The 23,985-nt window shown below is 40.2% G+C and overlaps 1 long non-coding RNA gene across 1 annotated transcript in view; it reads right to left on the bottom strand.

Annotated features, from left to right (window-relative positions):
- Positions 1-23,985, bottom strand: part of LOC147302467 (uncharacterized) — a 102,143-nt gene that overhangs the window by 60,337 nt on the left and 17,821 nt on the right. The gene's annotated exons all lie outside the window — the stretch shown is intronic.

Raw genomic sequence — 23,985 nt, forward strand, 5'->3', positions numbered from 1 at the left:
GAGAGAGATGTTTGCTCCGATATCAGCGCTGCCTCATCCTGATCCCATTACACGGCAATAAACAACAGCTACCAACATGCGGATTACCGAGTGTGAGAGAGCATGTGGAGATGTGTACGTAACACTTCTGGTTTTTGGCTGGACTCTTTTTTTTCTTCTTTTTTCAAAAATAATAATCCTTAGAGAACGACGGTCTGTGTGTGTCTCTCACAACCTATGCTTTGAGTAAATATTTGTGTCAGGGCCAGCATAAAATCATAAACTGAACCGTAAATCTGTGTTTGTATTTGCTTCTTGAAACGTATTCAGCAAATTTGAGAAGTCATTTTCCCCCTCATTAGGCTCTTGATCGGCATCTGTGGCTGTGGGTACGTTTAGATGCAGAATTCAAACTAAAGCAAAAAGGTGCACCACTCCTTTCGCTAGATTTATAAAGCCATGTGTGTGCACAGTTCACCATAATAAATCTCAAACATCATGAAGCATACCTTCAGCTCTGTGTCATGTGAAAATCTTGTGTTGCATTGTCTACGTCCTGTAAAAGAAGCATGTTTGCACGTTATCTTAAATATGCACAGCAAATATTCTCCAAGACTCATTTTAATGTTTCAAACTAGACCCCAAAGCACAGAGAGGATGTCACATCATCACCTGTCACAAAACCGAAGAGGAAGAATGAAAAAAAGCATGACGCTGGTGGAAACAAGATGCAATCTTATCTAGATTTACGTCAAAACATCCGCCCCGGCCTCCTCTTCAATAAGGCCGAACATCACGGTGCTACCTCGGCCTTTGCTTCAGTGTGACAACAGTCACTCTTTAAAGTCATGGTGCTACAAATGGGATGTTTTAAGCACTTGAAAAAAAAACCAAAAACCAAACAAATGATTGGGCTTTGGAGTATGGGTGGAAACAATAAGCTCTTCCAACATGATGACATTTGATTGTCAAGTAATACCTGGATGACTCATCATCCTGTGATCCGTTTTTGAGAATCTTGACTTTCTGCTGCTGTCCTTTGTGCACATTTGCGCTAAATGACAAACATAATCCAAACAAAAGCACGAAAGCCACTTAGCAGAAGGGACGTGAAACTGTAGGATCAGGCTGAATATTGAATTTACAGCAAAATCTTTGTTCTTTCACGTGTGTTAACCATTGTATAAAAAAAGAGAGATTAACAATTATTGCTGATGTTAAACAGTGGAACCAGTTTTCAGCTCACACTCTGATTTAAAGATATAATAATAGAAAAAAAGGTGAAAGCATGATATTACATGTTTAAAGATAAAGCCAATCGAGCACTGTTTTAAACCAATTTGTTTAATAGCTTTATAAACTTCATTAAAAAAAGGGGGGGGAAAGTCCTTAAACCAACCCATTTATCCTCACGCTCCCTTCTTTTGCTCCTTCCTTTGCTCTTTTATTTCTATTCCTCCAAACTATCCCTCCTTCTCTCCCTCCCCCTCCATCCACCCCTATCCCTCCCATCACCTTTTTTTCTTACAGAAAATCTAAAAGGCTGACATGCAAATGGGGCTTATTAAATCCTATTAGGCCGTCTGTCACAAGCCAGCAGCGAGAGGGAGAGAGAGTGAAAGGGGGAGGGAGGGATAGAGAGAAGGAGCGAGAGACATTGCAATTAGAGGACGGGAGAAAGAGCGCTAAAAATTGTGTGTGAGTGCGTGTGTGTGTGTGTGTGTGTGTGTGTGTGGGGGGGGGGGGGTGTTGGGGGTAAGAAAGTGAAGAAAGGATGGTTTTTACAAGTAGCTACAAGCTGTTTCCCTTCAGATATTTACTGTACATATAGATACATATATCTGAATACAGGCGAGTAAGATTTTTAGGATCATAGTTGCTCAACGTTTTTCATTTTTTGTGTGTCATTCCTCCTGAAAGCCTGTTTCCTGCCATGCAATCTATGACTTATATAATTCAAAGACATGTTTACTCCAAAATGATATCATAACTAATGATGCTATATACAAGCCCGTAGCTCAAACAGACCTATTCAAAACATAAATAAAATTAAACGTGATCTAAAATAGGCAGCTTTTCCCGTTTGAATGTGTCTCAGTTATTGTGCACATTCACACAGCTCTCAGTGGTAAAACGGAGAGGAGCAGGTACTGTTCATCCTTTGTGTCTGTATCACTGGAATCACTTTTGAAAAAAAGAACTCAAACCTTTTTCGTTTAAATCAAGCCTCTCAGCTCCCGTTTTACACATGAAAGCAGTTCTCCCGAAACGGAGACTTGCTTTCTTACTTCTAGACACGAAGGTGACAATAACAAAAACACACTTTTCTGCAGCAAGATAATTTTTCTAAATTAACACAATGTAACTGAGTATAAAATGTAGAAAGAGGAAAACGTAAAAAAAAGGAAGGACTATTTTTCATAGTTTTTCATATTTTTTAGGGGGGATATGCAGATGTGTATATATCAGCCATTCTGACAAAATAATGAGGTTTACAAAATAAGAAAAGCACTAATATGTTTTAATAGTATAGAGATGTGTCTTCCTGATACTTGAGAGGACATAGTGCTGCGCAATGCTGCAATTTTTGGTATCAATCCTGCAACAAGTAAATACAGGGCCATTTCTGTCAATACAAATAACATTACCAATACTTATAAACCCAACTTTCCAAAATAATTAGCTAACACAACAAAACACACCTATCATTTTTTTTGAGACCTGGAATGTAATTGTGCCAGTCTCTAAAGCACTTTGGATCAGCGTCTGTTTAAATGTGCTACAGGTCTTAAATAAAAGAAAGGCGACAGTCAACACAAAAAGTTTCAGACATTTTTTGTAGTTCAGCATCGACCCATTGTTATCAATACTGTCAATATTTGGATCAATCCGCTCACCTCTAGTAGAGTTATGCTTTCAGCTAGTGTGTTTGCTGCTGTGTGTTTGTTTGAATGACAGCGACTTTGGTTAAAATCATTTCTTTTTATAATTTCCTTTGGAAAACTGAGATGTGCAACTTTCTAAATAATTCATTTGAGCTTCAAGTTAAAACCTTCAAAATTAATTTGAGATTCACTACAAGGAATGCAATGTGGCTTCACCATATAGACATAATATGCCATCTATTAAATTAATGCTGGCTCAGTATGCATGTTATTGATTGCACAATGTGAAATAAGTTTCAACAGTCAGCTACAGTAATGTATTTTCAAAGTATAATGAGACGTGAGTGGAAGCCAATGGCTGCCCAGAAGAGGAGCGTCTAAGTAAGATTCAGGCATGGCAGACTTTTACCTATGAGATCCCGTTTTTGGGTCACTAGGACCCCTGCTGTAAAACTGCTCATAAAATCTTAACCTTATGATTCAAAGTCAAGTTGTTTGTACACTCATTCTGCAGCAAAGTGCTGTCTCAATTTGAGTCAGCTTTTAAAATGTTTTCAGACACACGGTAGTGTCTCAGTAGTTCTTTGGATATGGTTCAATAGTCCAAAAACTACCTCCTACTGTTCCTCTTTTTCCTAATCATTTTTCCTTGTGGAAGATGTTCTGAAGTCAAGGAGGGTGTAAGAGAGAATTTCTAAAGAGTTGGGAAAAGAAGATCTGTGGTGTCCAACTGCACTAATACTAAACTTCTTGATGTTCCTAACGCTGTTTCATGAAGGTCATAGAAACTAAAACATTTGAAAAGAGAAAAAAAGATGACTTCATTACAAAGATTGGAACAAAAAAACAATTAAAGAATAAAATGAAATAAGTCGATTTTCTCTAAACTTGATTTAGAGAGCTTGTATGAGTTGACATTCGTGAACTGCAACACTTTCTTACAACAGTGTAAAGTAAACAGTTTAGCTTTGGCTTTACCAGCCCGTTGCTGAAAATTCAAAACATATCAGCAGGTTATCTAAATGGAAAACACACTTAGGACCGTTTTCAAGATCTGTACCACTTTGCCACCTCTGATCATTTTCATGAATAGTTGAGTGCCGGTTGCTTCAGTGCATCCTGCTTCTGGGTCACTTCACTCAGTTAGCAAAACAGACTATTCAGTCGAACCTTCTGCCTTGGTAGTTTACCTTTCCTTAAACCCCTGCATATGTTTTAATCTTGTTTTGAACAGTCTGCTGGACTAGTGATATTATAACAAGCAGCAATCAGCTTAAGGATCTCTCACAATCCACACTTCAAGAGCAACTCTTACTTACATTGTAGTGTACGAGTTTAAGACGCAGATTGTCTTGACAGCGAAAATTTTTTGTCCAGTTTTCTGAGATCAATTAGACATCTACACAAATCACCAAACGAAAAGAAGGGTGATCAAGAAAATGAGATGTAAAAAGACAAAACCCTTTGATGCAGCAGTCCCCAACCCCCGGGCCACGGACCGGTATCGTTTGGTACCGGGCCGCGATGAGGCTCAGGTGTGAAATGTATGGTTTTCAGGGTTTTTATCGGTTTTTAGCGTTAATTTGTTATCATTTTTAGCGTTAACTTGGTTTTCCTGGGTCTTTTCCCATGTGTTGTGAATAAATCTTCTTTTTTTTCAGTACCGGTACTAGTTTTATTTTGTTGTATTTATCCGCAACACCTTAAAGGCCGGTCCGTGAAAATATTGTCGGGCATAAACCGGTCCGTGTCGCAAAAAGTTTGGGGACCGCTGCTTTAATGTATTTAACAGCTATAAATATGTTTGGTGCCAAGACCATCATAAACACAGCATAATGTGATGATCTTGAATTAGAAACTACTACTTTTGAATCTGTATACTTCTACTCCTAGATCAAATATGTGTCAGATATAAGGCCTGGGGGCCAAAATAGGGACTACAATCTGGCCAAAATGTGATTTTATTTATTTATTTATTTAGCTTTTAAGCTTTTGTTCATCATGACAACCTCCCCCATCACCAGTAGATGAACATTAAAATGAAAGAAAGTTCCAGTCTTTTCTTTACAATCTAGAAATCTCAGATTTTTACAGTGGACCCACAGTAAGAACACAATGTTCTGTCAATTAACAAAACCTCTGTTTTATAATTACAGGACATTTTGGGCAACAAACAAGCAAAACTTTTCCTGTAATTTTACACATTTATTTGTTACAGTTTAAGTCCAAAGAGTCGTGCTGATGGATGTCTTACATTTAATACAGCAGCATTTCTTTATCATGTCTAAAAAAGATAAGACCTACTGTTGAAATTGCATTTCTTTCACTTATCTTAAGATATCTCAGGAATGAAATGTGTAGTTAGACTTCTATACATTGACAGAAAAGGGGAGTTTGTCTGGTCTGGCTCGTATATGGCCCACAATGCAAAATTATTTTAACATCCCTGTCCTAGATGAACAGGGTGTCCAGATTTATAACAACTTTTACCTATTAGTTCAGCAGATAGGGTTAGTCTTTGATAAGGTCAGATTCTCAGCCCAAATCATTGTGTTATTCTTAGCTTAAACTACTCAATCCAACACCAGAAAGAAAATGTATTTCTCATAAGTCCTCACTGTGTGCTCTACATTTCTTTAAAAATTGGTTTATGTGGTATATTCATCTTTGAGGTACAGTAGCTATGATGATGATACATGAGTTATTATAACAATGACGAGGTCGAATTTTCACTTAGGATCATTGATAAAATTGTTTTCTTGTGATTGGGAATCTTGTTTATTAAAACAGCAGAATTCAACCTAAAAGGTTAAAGTGCATCATACAAAAAGTGTACTTTAACTCAGCTGTCTATTCTCGGTGCTTGACATTTCGATCCATTCTCCCCCCACATTGCTACTTTTCATGAACATCCTCCAACTTTCTTCTTAATCACGGCCCTCATTGTGTTTGTCTCTGCTCTGTTGGTGCCCATTTCATGTACGTGAGCAAAACACTTCATGTAATTTGCTGCGGGCAACATATTACAGGTTATTACTGTTCTCTTCCGCTCATCCCTCACTTCTCTCCTCCTCTCCTTTGCTGTGTCTTTGATTTTCTTTTTCAATGATGAAACAGAGAGGAAGAGGCTGCCTTTCTCCTGCCTGTCAATTATCCCTCGTCCGTTTCTCCGTCCAGCTTAATTGGCGTTTGGGAGACGCTAGCGTTGTCCCAGCGGGCTCAGCCAGGACAATGGAGGCCCATATAGCTGACCGGCCCTCGGCTCAGCCCAAATTGAATTGGAAATCTTCCATCTTCTCTTTAGCATAACAAAGAGGGTGCAGGGTTTTTAGACAAAGGGCCCGTTTTAATGGAGAAAATCAATCTCTAGGAGGAAGCAGCGGCATTGTCTCCCATCAGCTGTACAGGTGTGTCTCGCTCACAGCGGCCTTAATCAGAGGTGGCAGGGGAGAGATCTGGAAGCTACATCTCTGTCACTGCGTGGAAGACTGGCAGTCAGAGGCAAGGAGAGGAGGGAGGGAGGAAGAACAACATGTGTCTAAATAAAAAAAATCATATGGTGGTGGCACACAGCAAAAGTTAAAGGCTCATCCTATAGAGGGCGAATTTTAAAAAAGAGAGAAATTTTGGGTTTAGATTGTGATTGTGTGTTTTTCAGATGACCAATCAAAAATGCTCAAAAAGATTAGAAAAAAACACGTTTTAAAACGCACACAATTTCAAACCATCCCTGTGTAACAATTCATTGCATGAAAGTAATATTTTGGATTGCTTCAATAAATGTCACATGAAGCTTCCAAGGGGCTCAAGTGGTTGGCACTGATAGTTTCTGATATAGGTTTAGATACTGTGTGATACTGAACCATTGATTAGAAAAAAGAAAAACTTCTTTTTTTAGTGAAGTCACTTTAGCAGAAATCATCCACCAAGGTAAAACACTGGTATTACACATGCCTACAAGGGTCGCACTGAATCTGTCCCATGACACCACACCACTGTCAGAGAATTTAACCTTGACCCTTACTACACTTTCATACTAAACAGAATGAGTCAGTTTATTAGGGATCGACAGATCAATCCAAATATCGATAGTTTCAATAACAACTATGGTATTGGATCGATACTAGCAGAGTGATTTAGTGATCATTAAAATGTGTTCAGATTTTTCAGATTGATGATGATTCATCTCATGGCACACTGCTGTCCCCTACATAAGCTGCTTTTATAAGTTAAAAGTATTGGCGTCGTACTTTAGCCCCCAAACACTTATTTGTTTTGTTAAATGACATCAGTCTTTGAAACATCTGAGACTTATCTTGGTACTTTCATTAGAAAGCATGCTGTCTATATCTACTACATCACTGCAGCCATCAGCCGTGTGATGTCACGAGCACTGCAGTTTGTATGAAAGAGGATTAGGGCCACTGGGGGGAAAAAAGTGGGTACATATTTTTATCAGGATTCTCACACCGTGTCTGAGTGCTGCATTAACAGATCTTTGGTTCATTTTTAGCAGTAGCCACTGGTGTTAGTGGTTCCATCTTTGGAGAATTTTTGGGTGCTAGCTTTTTTGACACCTGCACTTTTTTAAATTGTTTTTGGTGAAAGTGTGTGTAGAGAGAGAGAGAGAAAAAAGCATATCAGTCAGTGTTAAAACAGTGAAGATGACACTTAAAAACTCTTAGCTTGATTAAACGCGAAGGACTTATTATAGAGATTACACTTGGCCTGTTCTCGAACAGCTTGAGGTTTGCGTTTGACTTGGTCCTAAATCCTTTGGTCGTGTTATTCCTACACACTAATAATTAGTTCTAACCACATGCGCTCTGAAAATCTTGCTCATTTATGTTATGCTTGCTTTAGCAGTATTTTAAGGCTCCATGAAACCTGGATGAATCTTAATGCAACATTCAAAGAGGTAGAGTCTATTCAAAAGCGGTTTATAAAAATCCACAGAGCTCAGCTGCTGGCCCGTCTTCTCTCAAAGGAGCCAAAATGGAAGATTTGGAGCCTCGTGGTTTTAGTGGCTGAGATTGTTGTCTCACTACAATGTTGAGAAGATATAAGTGAGAGCGGTGGACCGCCTCGAGCGGGTAGGATGCCGTGACAGATTACTTTCTTCCCTGCTGCGTTTGTCTTTCACATTGTCTTTCTTTGCACAGACCACAATAGAACTCGAGAAGGAGTCAGTCATTAGACAGTAGAGCGATCTGAAGGTTAGTTTAACCAGAAACACCCATTCCCCATTGGTGTATATGGTTTTCTTGGTGAATTAATTCATTTTGAAAATCTAAATCCGTAATTCACAACATGAACATCTTCACAAGTCTGATTATTGTCATCCAAAGGTGTCATATTCAAAAATATTCAATTTACTGCAAAAATCACATTTCACTAACTTGAATTATTAGCCATCATTCAGAGAAAAAGAAGTTTTTCCTGCTCTTATGGGTCAATACTAGACATCAGATATGATGGATTGCCTGTACATAAGGTGCTGGAGCTCGTTACATGACTATAATATATGTATCAAACATTAGGCTGCCCTCTTAAAAAGCTTCAGAGGTAAAAAGTCTGTGCCTGACGACTCGGCAGCAGCTACACAATGTTCACAACTCACACACATCGCACAGATTTGCATTACATTATTCAGTAATAGCAGACCTTCTGGATATTCGTGTTTTATACAGTAATACTCATGACTCATGCACTGATTGATTACTTAAACAGTATTACAGTGACACATTCACGCGCCCCATTTAAATACGTTAGGCAGCAACATCAAATTTAAGATTTAAGCGTCTGATTCTGTGAGACCAAACTGAGGCCTGTATGAAAGTTTTTTTGTTTTTGTTTTTTTTTTATGTGTTGGCTTAGACAATGAAGTCATGCCTTTTGCGTTAAAGTGCAATATGAAATGAATGACTTCATTGTTTGACTTTTTTTCCCCTGAATAATCTGCTTCAGCTAACTTAGGTTGTTCTCTCGGTTTCCTGTTTCCTGTCAGGGTCTCTCAGCCACTCCGTCGGTGCTGTTAAGGAGTAGTCTCTCAGGTCTGGGTGTTTTGATAAGGTGAGTGTTTGTGTTTATCTGCGCACTCCCAGCTCTGTGCATTACCATGAGAATGGTTTAAGCTCTCTGCTAATCCTCTGTGTCTCTGTTGTAATAAATGTCTTCATTCATACGCTGCAGTGGAGAGGGGACCGGAGTACACAGCTATGGCAAACATGTCACCTTGTTCTGACCCAAAACTGTGGCATCCAGCTTGGAACCACCCACAAAAAAAGAAAGAGGAAAAAATTTGGTGTAAAACATGTAACATGGGTCTTGTAACGAAAGGCAAAAGTTTATTTTTTGTCACGTTTTGGGGTTAAGACTTTTCCCATAATATCAATCATACAGTATTACTGAAAATAACATTATGGTCATTAGGTCCATACTAAAGACTGGACAACTAGCCTTGGATTACCCACCATGACATCACCCATTGCACTCAAACCTCAACATTAGTCCTCATCATGTTATTTGTTTGGTAACACTTTAATTACATAGAAAAAAATGTCCTTAGGTGCAAGCCGTATTATAAGCAGAATTTAAATGTATTTTACATGAAATTACACTGTAATTATATTTACTTAAGGTTTTAACAGAAAACGAGTACATTTAAGTAGTGTGTAAGTAATATAGCAATTATATAGTGCAAAATTATTCAGGAAAGGAGATTATTGTTTAAGTAGTCATTTTAGGTACTGCATAAGTAACTTTAAGTACTCTGCAATTTCATGGTAATTTTGTAGAAAAACAAACATCCTACATCGTAAGTACACTGTACTTTTTCTTGTGTAACTTCCTGGTAAAATTACTTATGCACTACTTAACTGTACTTACAATGTAATCATTTCTTCTTTCCTGTAAAACACATGAAGATATTATTACTTGCACAGTACTTACATTTACTTACAGTATAATTACTTCTTTTGATAAACAAGTGCAGAGCTAATCTATCAGCAATGGTTAGCAAGTTCAGTTTTCAAGCAGCGTCCACAAACTGGAAGCGTTTAACACACAGATAGACATGTCTACTAATTAGTGCTAACACACTAATGAAATACTTGAGTTTGTCTCACCAGAACCAGACAGTATTACAGATGACGTCCCAACTGGTATTTCTTATATCTCATGTATAGATCACAGTAAAAACAGTTAAAGTTACGCTTGAACAGAACTTCCTTAGAGCACATTTTATTGCACAGAGTACATCATTAGTTTCAGAAGCTGAGGGACTTCCATTGAACTCTATTGGACAACTCAGGACATCAAGAACTGAGACTATAGCCAAATATTCTCTGCTGTTTTCACCTCTGTCACCGATGCAGATGGTAATGAAAAGGGTGATGAATTAAAACAAACAAAAAAAGCAAATGAAAATAAGAGGTCAGAAATGAAAGTAAAAGCAAAATCTGAAAACAATTCTGTCTTCTGGATGGAAAATTGGATGGTCTCTTAATGTGGCTAGACTCTGTGGTACCATGTGAGCTAAAAACTTAAGTACTTGGTGGAAGATTAATTCACACGATTTAAAATTTTCTGGTTTCATGCCCTTGCACATCTTATTAACAGCATGGATTCCATTTGAATAGTTTTATTTATTTATTTTTTGTCAGCGCTTAAAGACTCTACTGTAAATATAATTAATAAATAAGAGTACAGTATAAATACAAATGTGGATTTGCTCTTATTTCATTTAACATGATCCAACATACTCTTTTCCAGAAAGGGTATTCACTGTATGTGTGGGTGCATTTAGGAGGAGATAATTCAAGCTATTTCAAACCCCTCTAAAGCCTGAATGTTGTATAATCTCTGAGAATGGAAACCAAATTGAAACAAAATGAGGGTTTGATGCAAACACAGCCGCGAATGTACCGAGCAGCAAATGGAAAGCTTTCCTGGCTGCCATGATTATAGGGTGGGAGAGAAATGTGAGGTTCAAACCCTTTAGCTGACGCCTGAAAAAACTCAAATCTTCAGTGGGACTCGGCGTAATTAGTTATTTGGTCTTCATCAGCACTGTAAAATTGATATCTGCGCCTTCAGCCAATTACTTTTTAGGAAATGTCACAGATGCAACTGCGATTTTTTTGTATTTAAATAAGGTGTTTAAATATGTTTAAGAATCAATAGTCCAGCAAACACCAATTGCCCACATGGTTTTTCAGCGAGCTATTCTCGCTGTCCTTCCGTCTCTCCCTGCCTGTGTCTCCCTGGGGACCTCCGCCCCCCCCCTCGTCACCCACAGATTTCCTCACACAAAGCAGTCTATTAAAAAGCCTTTAGCGAGGCCATTCACTTGGTTTGCTTTTGCAGAGAGATGAGGAATGGGTTTAGGGTAAAGGTCAGAGTGCTGTGTGTGGGCTGTGTGTATATGTGTGGGTTTGTGGATGTTGATGTAGCATGTAAGGTCTAGGCCTTTGGGCCCTTTTCAGTGTCATACCCAAGGGGATTTAGAGTTAGTGCAAAATGTCCTGTAATTCCATATAATCTTTCACAAATACATACGTAAATATACTAATATTAGCAGTACTTTCACTATTGTGTTGCTTTTTTACTAATCACAAAACAATGTTTCTCAGGTGCAGTAGAGCCTGCACCACAGATGAAGGCTAAACAGGAAACAATCTAAAGGATCTAAAGGATTTGAAATTTAACTCTCCCTCTCTCTCACAGTAATAACAATTTTGTTTGTTCATCACCACAAAAGCAGGTGATCATACAGTATAGTCAGCAAACTCAAACATACATCATGTGGGTGTGTATTTAAACTGTAAACAGCAGCTGCCAGGATCCTCTTACACACTTGTATAGAGTCACGAGGAGATGGACAATTCAGCACCTCAAACCAGACGATATCATAGCAGGTTTCTCAATTTGAAAATCCAGAAATCCAAACCTGCTGCCGTGAGATCTGAATACAAACTGCAGATTTATAAAGTAAATCTGCATACAGGCGATGACTGAAGAAACCTGAAACCTGAGCCTTACAGTGAGGATAACTGGTGGGTCTGTTATGCGTTTATGCCTTTATGGTGGCATGGCTTCTAGCCTAATGATCAGAGGGTGATCCTAACACTTCTTTCCTGATGGAAATGATCTCTTCCAATATGGAAAATGCCTCAGTCTACTGAACGTGAGGCTCACTGAACCATATCATGAGTTTGAAAAAACTGTAAATCATATAACCACATCATAACTAAACTAAACATGTCAGAGAGCATTACTGACTCCCGTAGAGTCAGTAAAGGTGCCCAAGAGCTTTTTAAGACCTTTATTTTGGTTTTTCCTTTAAAAAGGTTGGCCTTGTGACTTTTCCTGCATCGCCATATTCATATTGGTCCAGGATCAACACTACAGCTGACTGACCCTGTTGTTGTGATATCATAGCTTTGTAATGTGAGGAAAAAAGGGGAAAAATGCCTTTCTTTATATAAAAATCTCTTCTGGAACAAATTATCAGGACTTCAAGTGTTTTTTCTTTATTAATTTGTACAGCATTGTTTTTATTATATTGTACAAATTGTAGAGTATTGTACAATACAGTAAATATATTATCAAGTTAGGCTTCCAGTTAACCAGACTTAAGTTACTCGTGTTGGTTCGCTTGTGATAGTTTGTAATCGTCTTAGCTAACTTCTTGGCTAATGCTGACTGAGTGCTAAGATGACATCATAGGTCATTGGTTGTAATGTTGATCTTGGACTAAAATTATTACAATAATATAGAAACAACTCCAGCGTGGGGATGTCAGATAGTGCAAACGTGTTTTTTTTTGAAAGAAAAACAAAGTTGATCAATCAATCAATTATTTGTAATGTAATGTGAAAAATTACTGTGGAGCAATTTCTTTTCATTTGATGGATAGCGGGAGTCTATAGACTTGTCTCATTGGTATACATAATGTTTCGAGCATTTCAAGCTAGGTGTTTTAGGCTCATTGTTGGAGATCATTTAAAACATGTTTGTGTTGCTTAAATTAATCCTCGGGTTGAATGATCTAGATCCTGAAAACAGAAACTGCTTTGTAAACGTTGGGATCTGCAAATTCATCTTATATCAGTGTGTCAAATCCTGCCAGTCTGTCAGAGGCTTCTGGTGTCTCAGTTTTACACAAAAGAGTCTTTAGGCATCAGTCCTGGAAACACCGTCAGTGAGAGTACTGGAAGTGAGGAGACTGTGTAGCCTTTTAAAGAGCTGTAGTGTCCACGTTAGAAGGTCAAAGGACTGCATCTAAATGTTAACATGTTTTTTGTTTCAGTTTTTCACCCTGATTTGTTTTTACTTGCCTTTTAAAACCTACCCTCTTTTTCAAGTCTGAATAAATGAGTTTGTTTGTTTTGGTGGGTGGTTATAGTGTTATGCTTGTCAATCATTTACACCAAAAGTGTAAATGGGCAGCATTTAACACAACAGACTGAATGCTTGTGTCCTTCGCCAACAGTTTTTCAGATCACAATCAAAATAGTGGAAGGCCAAGAATAGAAAAGCTTCAGAGCAGAGGTCAGCATGACCGGAGGGAAAGAGTTCTAACCCAGTAAATAACAATATCCTAATTCGTGTATTTTTAATTAACGTTTGGAAGAGTAAATTTGGGTAACAGTTTCAATTAAAGGTGGGATTAAATTAAATTACAGGGGTCAGTTTGACCCAGAACATAAAAGACATCTATTTGATTTAACATAATAGCTAAGATAATATTGCCTGCGCAAGGAAACAGTGAAAGTGCTCATCGTTACCATCCTATATCAGTATTTGGAGGCAGTACAGCCTGTACACATTGGTCAATATCTTCATGCTTTAAGCACACTTTAGCAGTCATCCATTTGTTTAAGCAAATTCTGCAGTATTTTAAAATAATAAAAACAAAGTACTATAACTATTACTGTTCCTCACAACAACATTTTACAAAGCATTTACCAAAGCAGGCGTCCTTTTACTCTAAAAATCTGAAGGTTGTGAAGCTACAACTCTTGTCACTCCAGCAAACAAAAAAAACTGAGACTCTTAGAGCTGAGATCTAAGGTCATACAAGTCCAATCTGAGGATCAACCTTTTCTATACCCAGAACACTTCTGTCAGATACTTTGCTAATGGCAAAGACCGGGACAGAGAAGCAAGCGTGAGATGTAGAGCAATACAAAGATGCTCTGAAACCCACAGTTAGCCTTTGCACTTCCCTCTGTTTGAAGAAGATGAAGGGATCTGTGGGGAGGAAGGTGAGATGGCAAACCTCTTGAATACCTTTGATGCTCAGACAGCAGCAGGAGATCAGAGAAGGGCAGATGGAGAAAAGGGAACAGAGGGAAGAGTAGCAACAGATTGCAAAGAGATGGGAGAGAAAGGAAACTTAGATGGAATGAGAGTAAGTGTTCCAGAGGAAGAGAGGCAGATAGAGATCCGTGGGAGCAATAACGTCAATGTCAGAGATATCCTTCCCTTCCTGTGTTAAGTGCACTGCTATTGGGGTATGTCAAAGCAGTGTATTTAGTTTGGGGTTGTGCTTTATGCCAAAACAAACTTGTGAAAGCTACATAATAGCACAGATCTCCATGCTGTCATGTGTGTGTGTTTACCACAATAAGTAGATTGTCTAGCCAACATGCATCTTTCTGTCCAGCAGCCAAATGGAAAATTACACCCTGGCACGGCTTCAGTACTGAACGCACGCACGCGCGCGCACACACATCTGTGTGCATTTCTGCTGCTGTGAAGACTGCCAGTGAGCAAATTCCTTCCCGGACCCTAACCAAAAATAACTTTGGTCTCAACTGTGCTCTCACAACTAAGACAGGTACCAGTTTTTATAACAGTTTAATCACCTTTCAGGTTATCACAGTTGGCTTCTGTTAATTAACGTGAGCGTTAAAAGAAAATGTAGACAAGCAGAATTGCAGAAACTAAAAAACATTAAAAAAAACAAATTCTTTTTAGCTTGTTTTCTACTCCAAGCGGACATTTGTGCCAGATGTGGTGAAATATTATCAAAGTATCCTTGAGATATCACATCCACAAATTGAACTGACATGAGGTCAGAGTGACCTTGATCTAAATCACCGAAATTGAATCAGTTCTTCCTTGAGTCCAAATTAATGTTCGTGCCAGACTGGTTCTCTGGGTATGTGCACAGGATAGGATGGATGGGTGGACCGTCTCGGGCACAATGCTGTAAAAAAAATCTTTTTAAAAGTACAACCTGCCACTGTAGACGTGGTTAATCTTATTACAAGTGGACTATTGTCCAAGCTGCGCATGTCTGGCTGACTGTTAAAGAACAGGAAGATGCCACAGTGTGGTGTGTTTGCTGAGGTATTTGAATACTTTCTGAGTAAATGGAGATAAATGACACAGAGACAGGATAAAGTGATATTCAAACACACTCGAGATGATATGGATTACTGACCTTAAATGGAACACTAGCAGGTATTTTTGAATGATTTAGTCTCATTCAGATGCTATCTTGAATTTATGAGTTCATGTCAAGAGTTTGGCTGAGTTCCTCTCTTCTTCATTAGAATCTGGATAATTTAAGGAGATTAAATTTCAATCTAAAAAAAGGTTGCATTTTGTCAGAAATGTGTGTATTCGCAGCTTGCATGATGCACATAAACATCCAGAACACACACACGCACACACACACACACACACACACACACACACACACACACACACACACACACACACACACACACACACTTTTCTGCAAACACACACTTGTGGTTTGCAGCACAGGGACAAGAGATGGATGGGCAAATATTGAGCTGTGACAGAGTAAACAATGGCCTGGTTACCAGATGGCTGGACACACACACACACATATGCGCGCACACACACTTGACAGCGTCTATCAAAACTGAATAGCTGGTGGCTTGAAAGAAAAATATAGACACTGTAGGGAAGCCATAGAGAGAATGAGAGCTTAGATATCCTCAACCCATTTATCATCGTCTCACTGAAGCTCTGAAATCCTTCTCCACATCCATCCATATCCATATTCTCCCTTACCTAAACATCTCTATTTTTGCTTGTATTTCTTTCATTCCTAACCCAAATTCTGTGAGATTAAATGGAGAGCAGAGGGTTTATTAATAAACCATAAATCTAGCAACTCCTTATCTAAAATAAATTCTTGTGTGCTTGTCACAGATGCTGAATTCTGTAATAGCTTAATGCACGAGAAACTGGGTCCAACCTGACCAGGCTACAACTCTAAGTCGGCGTCCACACCAAAACCAATGTAACGAAATGTCTGGAGCTTTGTTAGCAGGGGATACTGTGAAGCAATGTGAGCGCAGATGGCCATATGTACTTCTAAATTTGTAAAGTACGAACAAAATGAGTTACATAGAAATTGGAATCCGACTAATCACCTTTAGCAATGCCAGACTGACAAACAGCAACATTGCACAATCAGAAAAAAAGTGTCACATAGATTTATCAGCAGGTTTCTTTGCAAACTGTAGCTAAGAGTGTGCTGATGATCAGTAATGAGGACAGCAACTTCCCTGCTGACGGTCTCAGCTTCAGCACCACGGTCAGCAACTCGCCTTCTTCTCTTACAATAATCACTTACCAGTTGTGTATTGAAGGAAAACATTTTTTTACTTATAGTTAGGGAGTAAACTTCTACAGATAATAGGCTCGTTGTCAAGTCGATGAGGTCACCTTGTATGTGTATAAAAACTTACCTGCTGATCACATTTCCTTTCATGTAACCATCATCATTCCCATCCTCCCTTACAACAAACAGTCTGTGCAGGTTTACGGTTGTAGTCTTGTGGTCAGTTTTGATGGTATTAGCATCTAGATGGATGGCAAAACCAATATGGTAGTGTTTTGCTCTCCTTAATAAAATCCAAGGATGCCCCCCCCCCCCGAAAATTGATTATCCAACACATTACTTTTACAGCAAGTCTAAAATCTACTTTCTCAGCATACTTAATGCAGTTCCCACTGGAGAAACAGTGTAGTGCTATTCAGTTATGTATCATATTGTGTTATGAAATTGTATTAAATGTGATTTCATAAGACATCTCAGGAGGATTTTACTGACTCAACCAGACCTTCAGTTCTGTTAAAAGAGCAATGCCTTAATTGGTGCAGCAGTACCGTTCAGGAGGTTTCAAACTGATTTAAGGACAAACGCCTATGGTTAGAAATTGTGTCATGCCACACACAAACTCCAGAGACACACAAAAACACACACATACACACACACACACACACACACCTGTCAGCTATTAAATATGCTGAACGTTTATCTTCCACAGGGCATTGGTCCAGCCCCATCATGAGCTGTATGGAGAGCAGTTTAATAGACCCCTGATTACAGAGCGCATCACCCTCCTGCTCACCCTCGATCTGGGCCTGTCCCACTGTTTTTACACCCCCCCCCCCCACCCACCCACCCCACCCTTCACATCTCCATTAATGAACTGACAGAAGCAAGGTCTTAAAGCCGTTTTCTTCCAAAAGATTTCATTCACCCACATTTTTCTTTTCCTTTCACAGAAAACGTGATTCACTCGGAGATTTGAGCTGTCATCGTTCTCTTGTTAAGTTGACTCTAGACTCCTGGATTCAAGTCGGTAGCACTTTCATATCTGTCCAATTTTTAATATGACAATGGAGTCTGCAGCTGGCTAGCTATCTTAGCATTCGGGCTTTCCCCAAATACAAATTTTGTCAGTGGAATCAGACTCAACAGTTCACTATGATTAACTTTCTTTTTAAATGTGTGGAACTGACAGAATAATTAGCTGGGCTTCATGTGTGTCATGCTAAATCATGCTAGTGCTTTGGCTGACCTAACATCCTATATATACATGATCTTACTTTTAAGCAGTTTAACTATGGCTGGTGCTGCTGATAGTTGCATAATGGTACATAAGCACATGCTTAACCTTGCTCAGACCTTTACCATTCAGGCCTGCATCGATGAGGGGGCCAGGCTGGGTGAGAGTATGTCTTAAAGTTGTATGAACTGGGCTTTTACATCATTTGCATACCTGCTACTCTGATTTTCCATATATAATTTTATATATATAAAGACTATGTTTACTAATACAGCTTTTTTACCACTTCCCACAATACGAGACTTCACACACATTCCTGCCCACAACTCTCTGCCTCAGATTGCAGCTAAAGTTATAGGTTAGAGCATAAACAAATGCTCAACTTGAGAAACTTTATTCTTTATTCTAAACGTAGAAGCAGTGATATAACCAAGAAATAATTGACCAAACACACATTTCATGCAAAAGACAGAAATAAAACAGGATAAAATTCAAGAACAGTTAAGATACCAGGGAAAAACATCCCCCCCAAAACAAAAGCTAATTATAAACTGGTAAAAAAGTACATAAAAAAACTAATTGATACACAAGGAATTATCAAATGACAGATGGCCAACAAGAGGGAGATGGAGAGAGAAAACATCACATGAAAACAAATATAAAAAGGTCTTTCGAATGGACTCGAGTGAAATCACAAATTTTGTCACCTTCTCTCCTTAAGCAGTCATTCCAAAGCCAAGGGCCACACAGCTGTATGGCACACATGTGGTCACATTGATCCTTCCTATAACTGACTTTAATTGGCTGTCCTACCAATGCAAAGACTGAGAACAGGGTAGATTCAAAGCAATAAAATCGGCACCTTTAGTTGTATCTTGTTTACTAAAACTAAGTACAGATAGCACTGCTTTGTAGGTAGTTGATGCACAAGCCTCATGAATGTGATGCTTTTGAGTCCGTCAAAGCTACAGGTGGTTGAATGGTGACCAGTCATTAAAGCGTTACCTTCATGAAACGCAGCAAACTGTGGATAACCAAGCGCCAAACTCCTCAGCTCAAGCAGATCCTTCGCCGCACAGCCGCCTGCCTGCACGTGCACACTCACAATTACCATATGCTGTTTTGTGCGTCTTTGTATTCGTGGTCCAACCTGTATAATAGGTGTCACATTAGCAAGACAACAAATCAAACCAACCTTCATTTCCCAGGCCTCTCCTCTGCTTCCACAGCTGTAGGCCTCTCTTTGTTGTCAGGGGAGTTTCTAATTAATATGATAAATAAGATGGCGGCTTCGACTCCCTGATGCTTTTTAATTGGAGGAAGCCTTGAATGGCACGCGGGCACGGGCAGAGATTAGCGGGTTATTTGTGAGTGTTTTTGTATGAGGAGGGGAGAGAGAATTTTTTGTCCATGCAGTGATTTCCTGTTTCATTGTGATACCCGACTCAGTGCTTGTAACACACACACACACACACTCACACACAGAGACAGAGAATTTGAGAGACAGCTGACAGTCTGGTTGCATGAGTGGCCATGTTAGCGCTTCCTTACAATCAGAACCACATTCATATAGTTCCGCTTCCGCCATCAGCATCACACTATTTACTCATAGAGTTTTGGACCATCTGCAAGTGTGATGACACAGAAAAAGTACGTTTTATTAAGTCTAATGGAGAAAAAACAGTCCTGTGTCAATTTTGCACACTTTTTGAAATATAACCAACAACATCTGGGTTGGATATTTGAAACTTTACTTTAGTTTTTAGTCGTGATCTGCAGGGTTTGATGCAGTGCAGGATCCGTGTGTGTGTATATCCTGCATGGTATGCTATGCACCACCTACGGAACACAAGAAAAATCGGTCGAATATCTGACAGCTTTGCCTCAAGCGTCTACGTATCACCAGCCCACTTCTCTTCAACACACACACACACACACATGCAAACACACTCTGCACACACTGATCTCCTCATCCTCAGCTAATCCTGCTCCATCTAAATCAGAACAAACAGCCCGGAGGGGACAAACCGCTGTTGTTTTGCACCCATCTAATCCTTCTCTCCATCATTCTCATTTCCTTCTTATGTCTGACAAGGCTCCTCACCATGAGTGGAGATCAACGAAACCCAAGAATGGTGAAACAACCACGGCGATCCAAAAGGGGATTTAACTCCAGTTTCTCCAGGCCTATTTTGGTGTCGCGTGTCAAGACTCGACAACTAAGAAAATGTCTGGCTGGACAGTCAAAACCTCTCACTGTCTCCTTCTGAGAAATTAGAGCGTGGATCTCTCCAGAATAAATGCCACTTCCTGGCGCAGCTGATGGCATGAAGAAAGGAAAGAGAAAGGAGGAGAAGGGAAGAGGAGCAAGGAGAAAGCGATTGGAGATGAAGAGAGATTAAGGATGTGAGAGGAGATCAGGTGGAGAAAGCAGCAGGGTGGAGGGAACAAATTAGGAAAACATGGAGAAGGATTACTGAACGACATATATAGCTATAAGAGAGGAGGTGATAAAGACTGGACAAGAAGGTACTGGAGATGAAGAGCAGAGACAAATGAGACAGAGTGGGAGAAGAAATACAGGAAGAACAAATGAGATAATTGGATGAAAGAGAAAGGAAGGTGAAGCATAAGAAGGAATGGGAGAGAAAAGGGATGTATAAAATTAGGAGAAAAGGAAGAGAAAAGAGGTGACTGAATAAAGGAGAAGATACTATATATGTTCTATATATCTATCTATCTATCTATCTATGTCATAACAACCATCTGCCTCTCTTCATTGGCAGTGAGGCGGTGGAGAGGGTGAGCAATTTTAAATTCTTGGGGGTAACTGTGACCGAGGACCTGTCCTGGGGCAACCATATCACCTCAGTTGTACGGAAGGCCCAACAGCGCCTCTACTACCTGAGGAGACTGCGGAGCGCACACATTCCCAGATCTCTGATGTTGAACTTCTACAACTGTGCCATCAGCAGCGTTCTGACGTATGGATTTCTAGTGTGGTTCCCCAGCTGCACCAAGGCCGATCAGCAAGCACTCCAGCGGGTGGTGAAAGAAGCTGGCAGAATTATTGGAACAAGTCTGCCAGAGATCAGTAATATCTTCCCCACTCGCTGTCTGAGGAGGGTGCACAGTATCCTGCGGGACCAACATCACCCTGCGCGCCACCTTTTCCATCTGCTGCCCTCAGGGAGAAGGTACAGGTCTATACAGGCCAGAACATCCAGACTGGCCAACAGCCTGTATCCACAGGCTGTGAGGCTCCTGAACTCTCTGCCCCCCTCTCACGGACAATAACCATATCCAACTTCTTAATAGCAATGAACTGGTCTGCATTGGTGCATCATATCTTTATTCTCTTCCCCCTCCTGCCCCCCCCCCCCCCCCTCTTTCTTAAATAGATAACTATCATATCTGATATCATATCTCACAGTACAATAATATTGAATGGGTTGCATTGTTGTATTTTGTCATGTTTCTCAGGTCTTTGTCTGAATTTCTACGAACATTATTGCTAAGGATTGTCTTATTGCATTGGAGTCACACTGGGTTAAATATGTACACTTGGGTTTTAAGGGGTATTTATTATTTTCTTTTTTTTTTTGGGTTGTATGGAAGCCCCAAACGCAATTTCATTGTTCTTGACAATGACAATAAATAAATAAATACTAAATACTAAAATGTCATGGTCCTGGGTCGGTGACCCAGCGCTTTTAGTTATCATTTTCTAGTTTATGATGATGATGATTATTATTGTTTGAGTTCTGTGTGTTATATTTGGTCTGCCTTTGAGTCTGTCTCTGTCTATGGTGTCACCCCATCTGTTTGTGAATCTGTCTGTTAGTTCAATGTCTTGCCTGGTTCCATGTGTCTGAGTTTCCTGTTTTATTGTGAAGGTTTGTGTCATATGTGAGTGTGCTCAGTTACGTTTCCCCTGTCTCGTCAGCTGTGATTTCTCCCAGGTGTGTTCCCCTTCTGTCTCTCATCCCTTGATTACTGCCGTCTGTGTATTTAAGCCCTGTGTTTCTCTGTGTCAGTGTCGCGTCGTACCCTCAACTAGCTGTGTGTTCTGCTTCTATGTTCCTAGTGTTTGGTCTCCTGCCCCAGTTTAGTGTTTCTTTCCAGTGTTTCAGTCCTTGGTTCCTCTGTTCTGACTTTTGGTTTTCTTTTGGTGAGTTTAGTTGTACGAGGTTTTTCCCAGCAATAAAGCTGCGCCTTAAGTTTCACTTCCGTGTCTGAGTTCTGCATTTTGGGTCCACCACTCCTGCTTGCCTGCCACACAGCGATTCATGACTATCTATCTATCTATCTATCTATCTATCTATCTATCTATCTATCTATCTATCTATCTATCTATCTATCTATCTATCTATCTATCTCCCAGCACGCCCCTGCGGGCGGTTTATCCTTCAAGCTCGGGTCCTCTACCAGAGGCCTGGGAGCTTGAGGGTCCTGCGCAGTATCTTAGCTGTTCCCAGGACTGCGCTCTTCTGGACAGAGATCTCCGATGTTGTTCCCGGGTTCTGCTGGAGCCACTCGCCTAGCTTGGGAGTCACCGCACCTAGTGCTCCGATTACCACGGGGACCACCGTTACCTTCACCCTCCACATCCTCTCGAGCTCTTCTCTGAGCCCTTGGTATTTCTCCAGCTTCTCGTGTTCCTTCTTCCTGATATTGCTGTCATTCGGAACCGCTACATCGATCACTACGGCCGTCTTCTTCTGTTTGTCTACCACCACTATGTCCGGTTGGTTAGCCACCACCATTTTGTCCGTCTGTATCTGGAAGTCCCACAGGATCTTAGCTCGGTCATTCTCCACCACCCTTGGGGGCATCTCCCATTTTGACCTCGGGACTTCCAGGTTATACTCGGCACAGATGTTCCTGTACACTATGCCGGCCACTTGGTTATGGCGTTCCATGTATGCCTTGCCTGCTAGCATCTTGCTAGCATCTTGGAGCAGAGGATCGCAAGTTCGATTCCTGCCTGGGGCGTCTGTAATCCAGTAAGGGTCCTAAGGCTAGACCCCTACAGGCCTACCGCAGACATGAGCGAGACAGATAAATATGAAGGCATGCTGGCTCGGACGTCACCCGGATCAACAAGGTCCGCGTCAGGTGTTGAGGAACCAGGGCACCCTGACGAAAAGTAGGCTACTGGAACAAGAAGGCATCAGTGGGCAAGTAACCCCGGCGGAAGAGGCTACATGAATAGGATGAGGGACATATATATATATACAGACAAAAGGGAATAAGATAGAAAAGCAAGAAGGATGCAATGATGAAAGAAAACTTTAACACAAACCCTTCCAGGACATTCATCCAATGCTTTTAGTTTATATAAAGACATGAGTGTTTTTGAACTTAGTGCCACAGTGCAAACTCCCACATCCCCAATTTGGACAGAATTTTGAAAATGGCAAACCGGCAATTCTTCCTGTTGACGTTTCTAGCAGAAAGACTCCTACCATTTGCAGCACTGTGCAATATTCTTGAACATGAACAAACTGTCTCACAGAACTTCACAACAGCAGACAAAAACAGTTGAGCTGAGCAAGATGCTGCAGAGAGAAATGTGAGGCATGTTTGTGAAGCAGGGCTCTGTGCATGGCCTCTGAAACGTCCCCACATGGAAGCTAGCAGACAAATATTTCTACATATTCTGTGACATTAAAAAACAATTATTACTTATTGCTTGGTTAGGTTTAACTAACAAATCTACTCAGTGAGAATTAGGAAAAGATCGTGGTTTGGGTTAAGGTGCCACTTTCAGTCAGAAAAGATTTACCATGAAATCAAGATGAGGAGGCTTGCACTGAGATCTCCAGCTGCCTTACGGGGATGATCTGGGTTCCAACACTTGAAAGCGAACAAGGATCGTCTGCTTAGGTTCTTCAGACCGTACAAACGGTCGGTAGTTTTGGTGCAGAGGGAAGGAGGAGGGGCACGGCAGGAAAAACAATGGAGATTAAAAGAGATTAGTGAAAGAAAAATGATGGAGGTGGTGGTGTGAAAAGAGCGCAAGAAGAGCCAAAAAGTGAGGCGAGGCAAAGACAATGAACAGAAGAGCAGGAGGAACTCAAACAAGAGGAAGGGCAGAGATGAGAGATTAAAAAAACAAGAAAAGGTAAGAAGATACAAGATGTGGAGAGGAACTATAAAGAGGAGAGGAAACATGGAGATGAGAGGAAAAAGAACACACATGCACACACACACACACACACACATGGAGTTGCCACTTTGCCACAGCAGCATTTAAAGCTGTAATGACAGGC

This window comes from Aulonocara sp. 'chitande type north' Nkhata Bay, linkage group LG23 (genome assembly GCF_057382095.1).
Source record: "Aulonocara sp. 'chitande type north' Nkhata Bay isolate Kocher_YH1m ecotype deep benthic linkage group LG23, A_spYH_male_GT1.1, whole genome shotgun sequence".
Taxonomy (NCBI): Eukaryota; Metazoa; Chordata; class Actinopteri; order Cichliformes; family Cichlidae; genus Aulonocara; species Aulonocara sp. 'chitande type north' Nkhata Bay.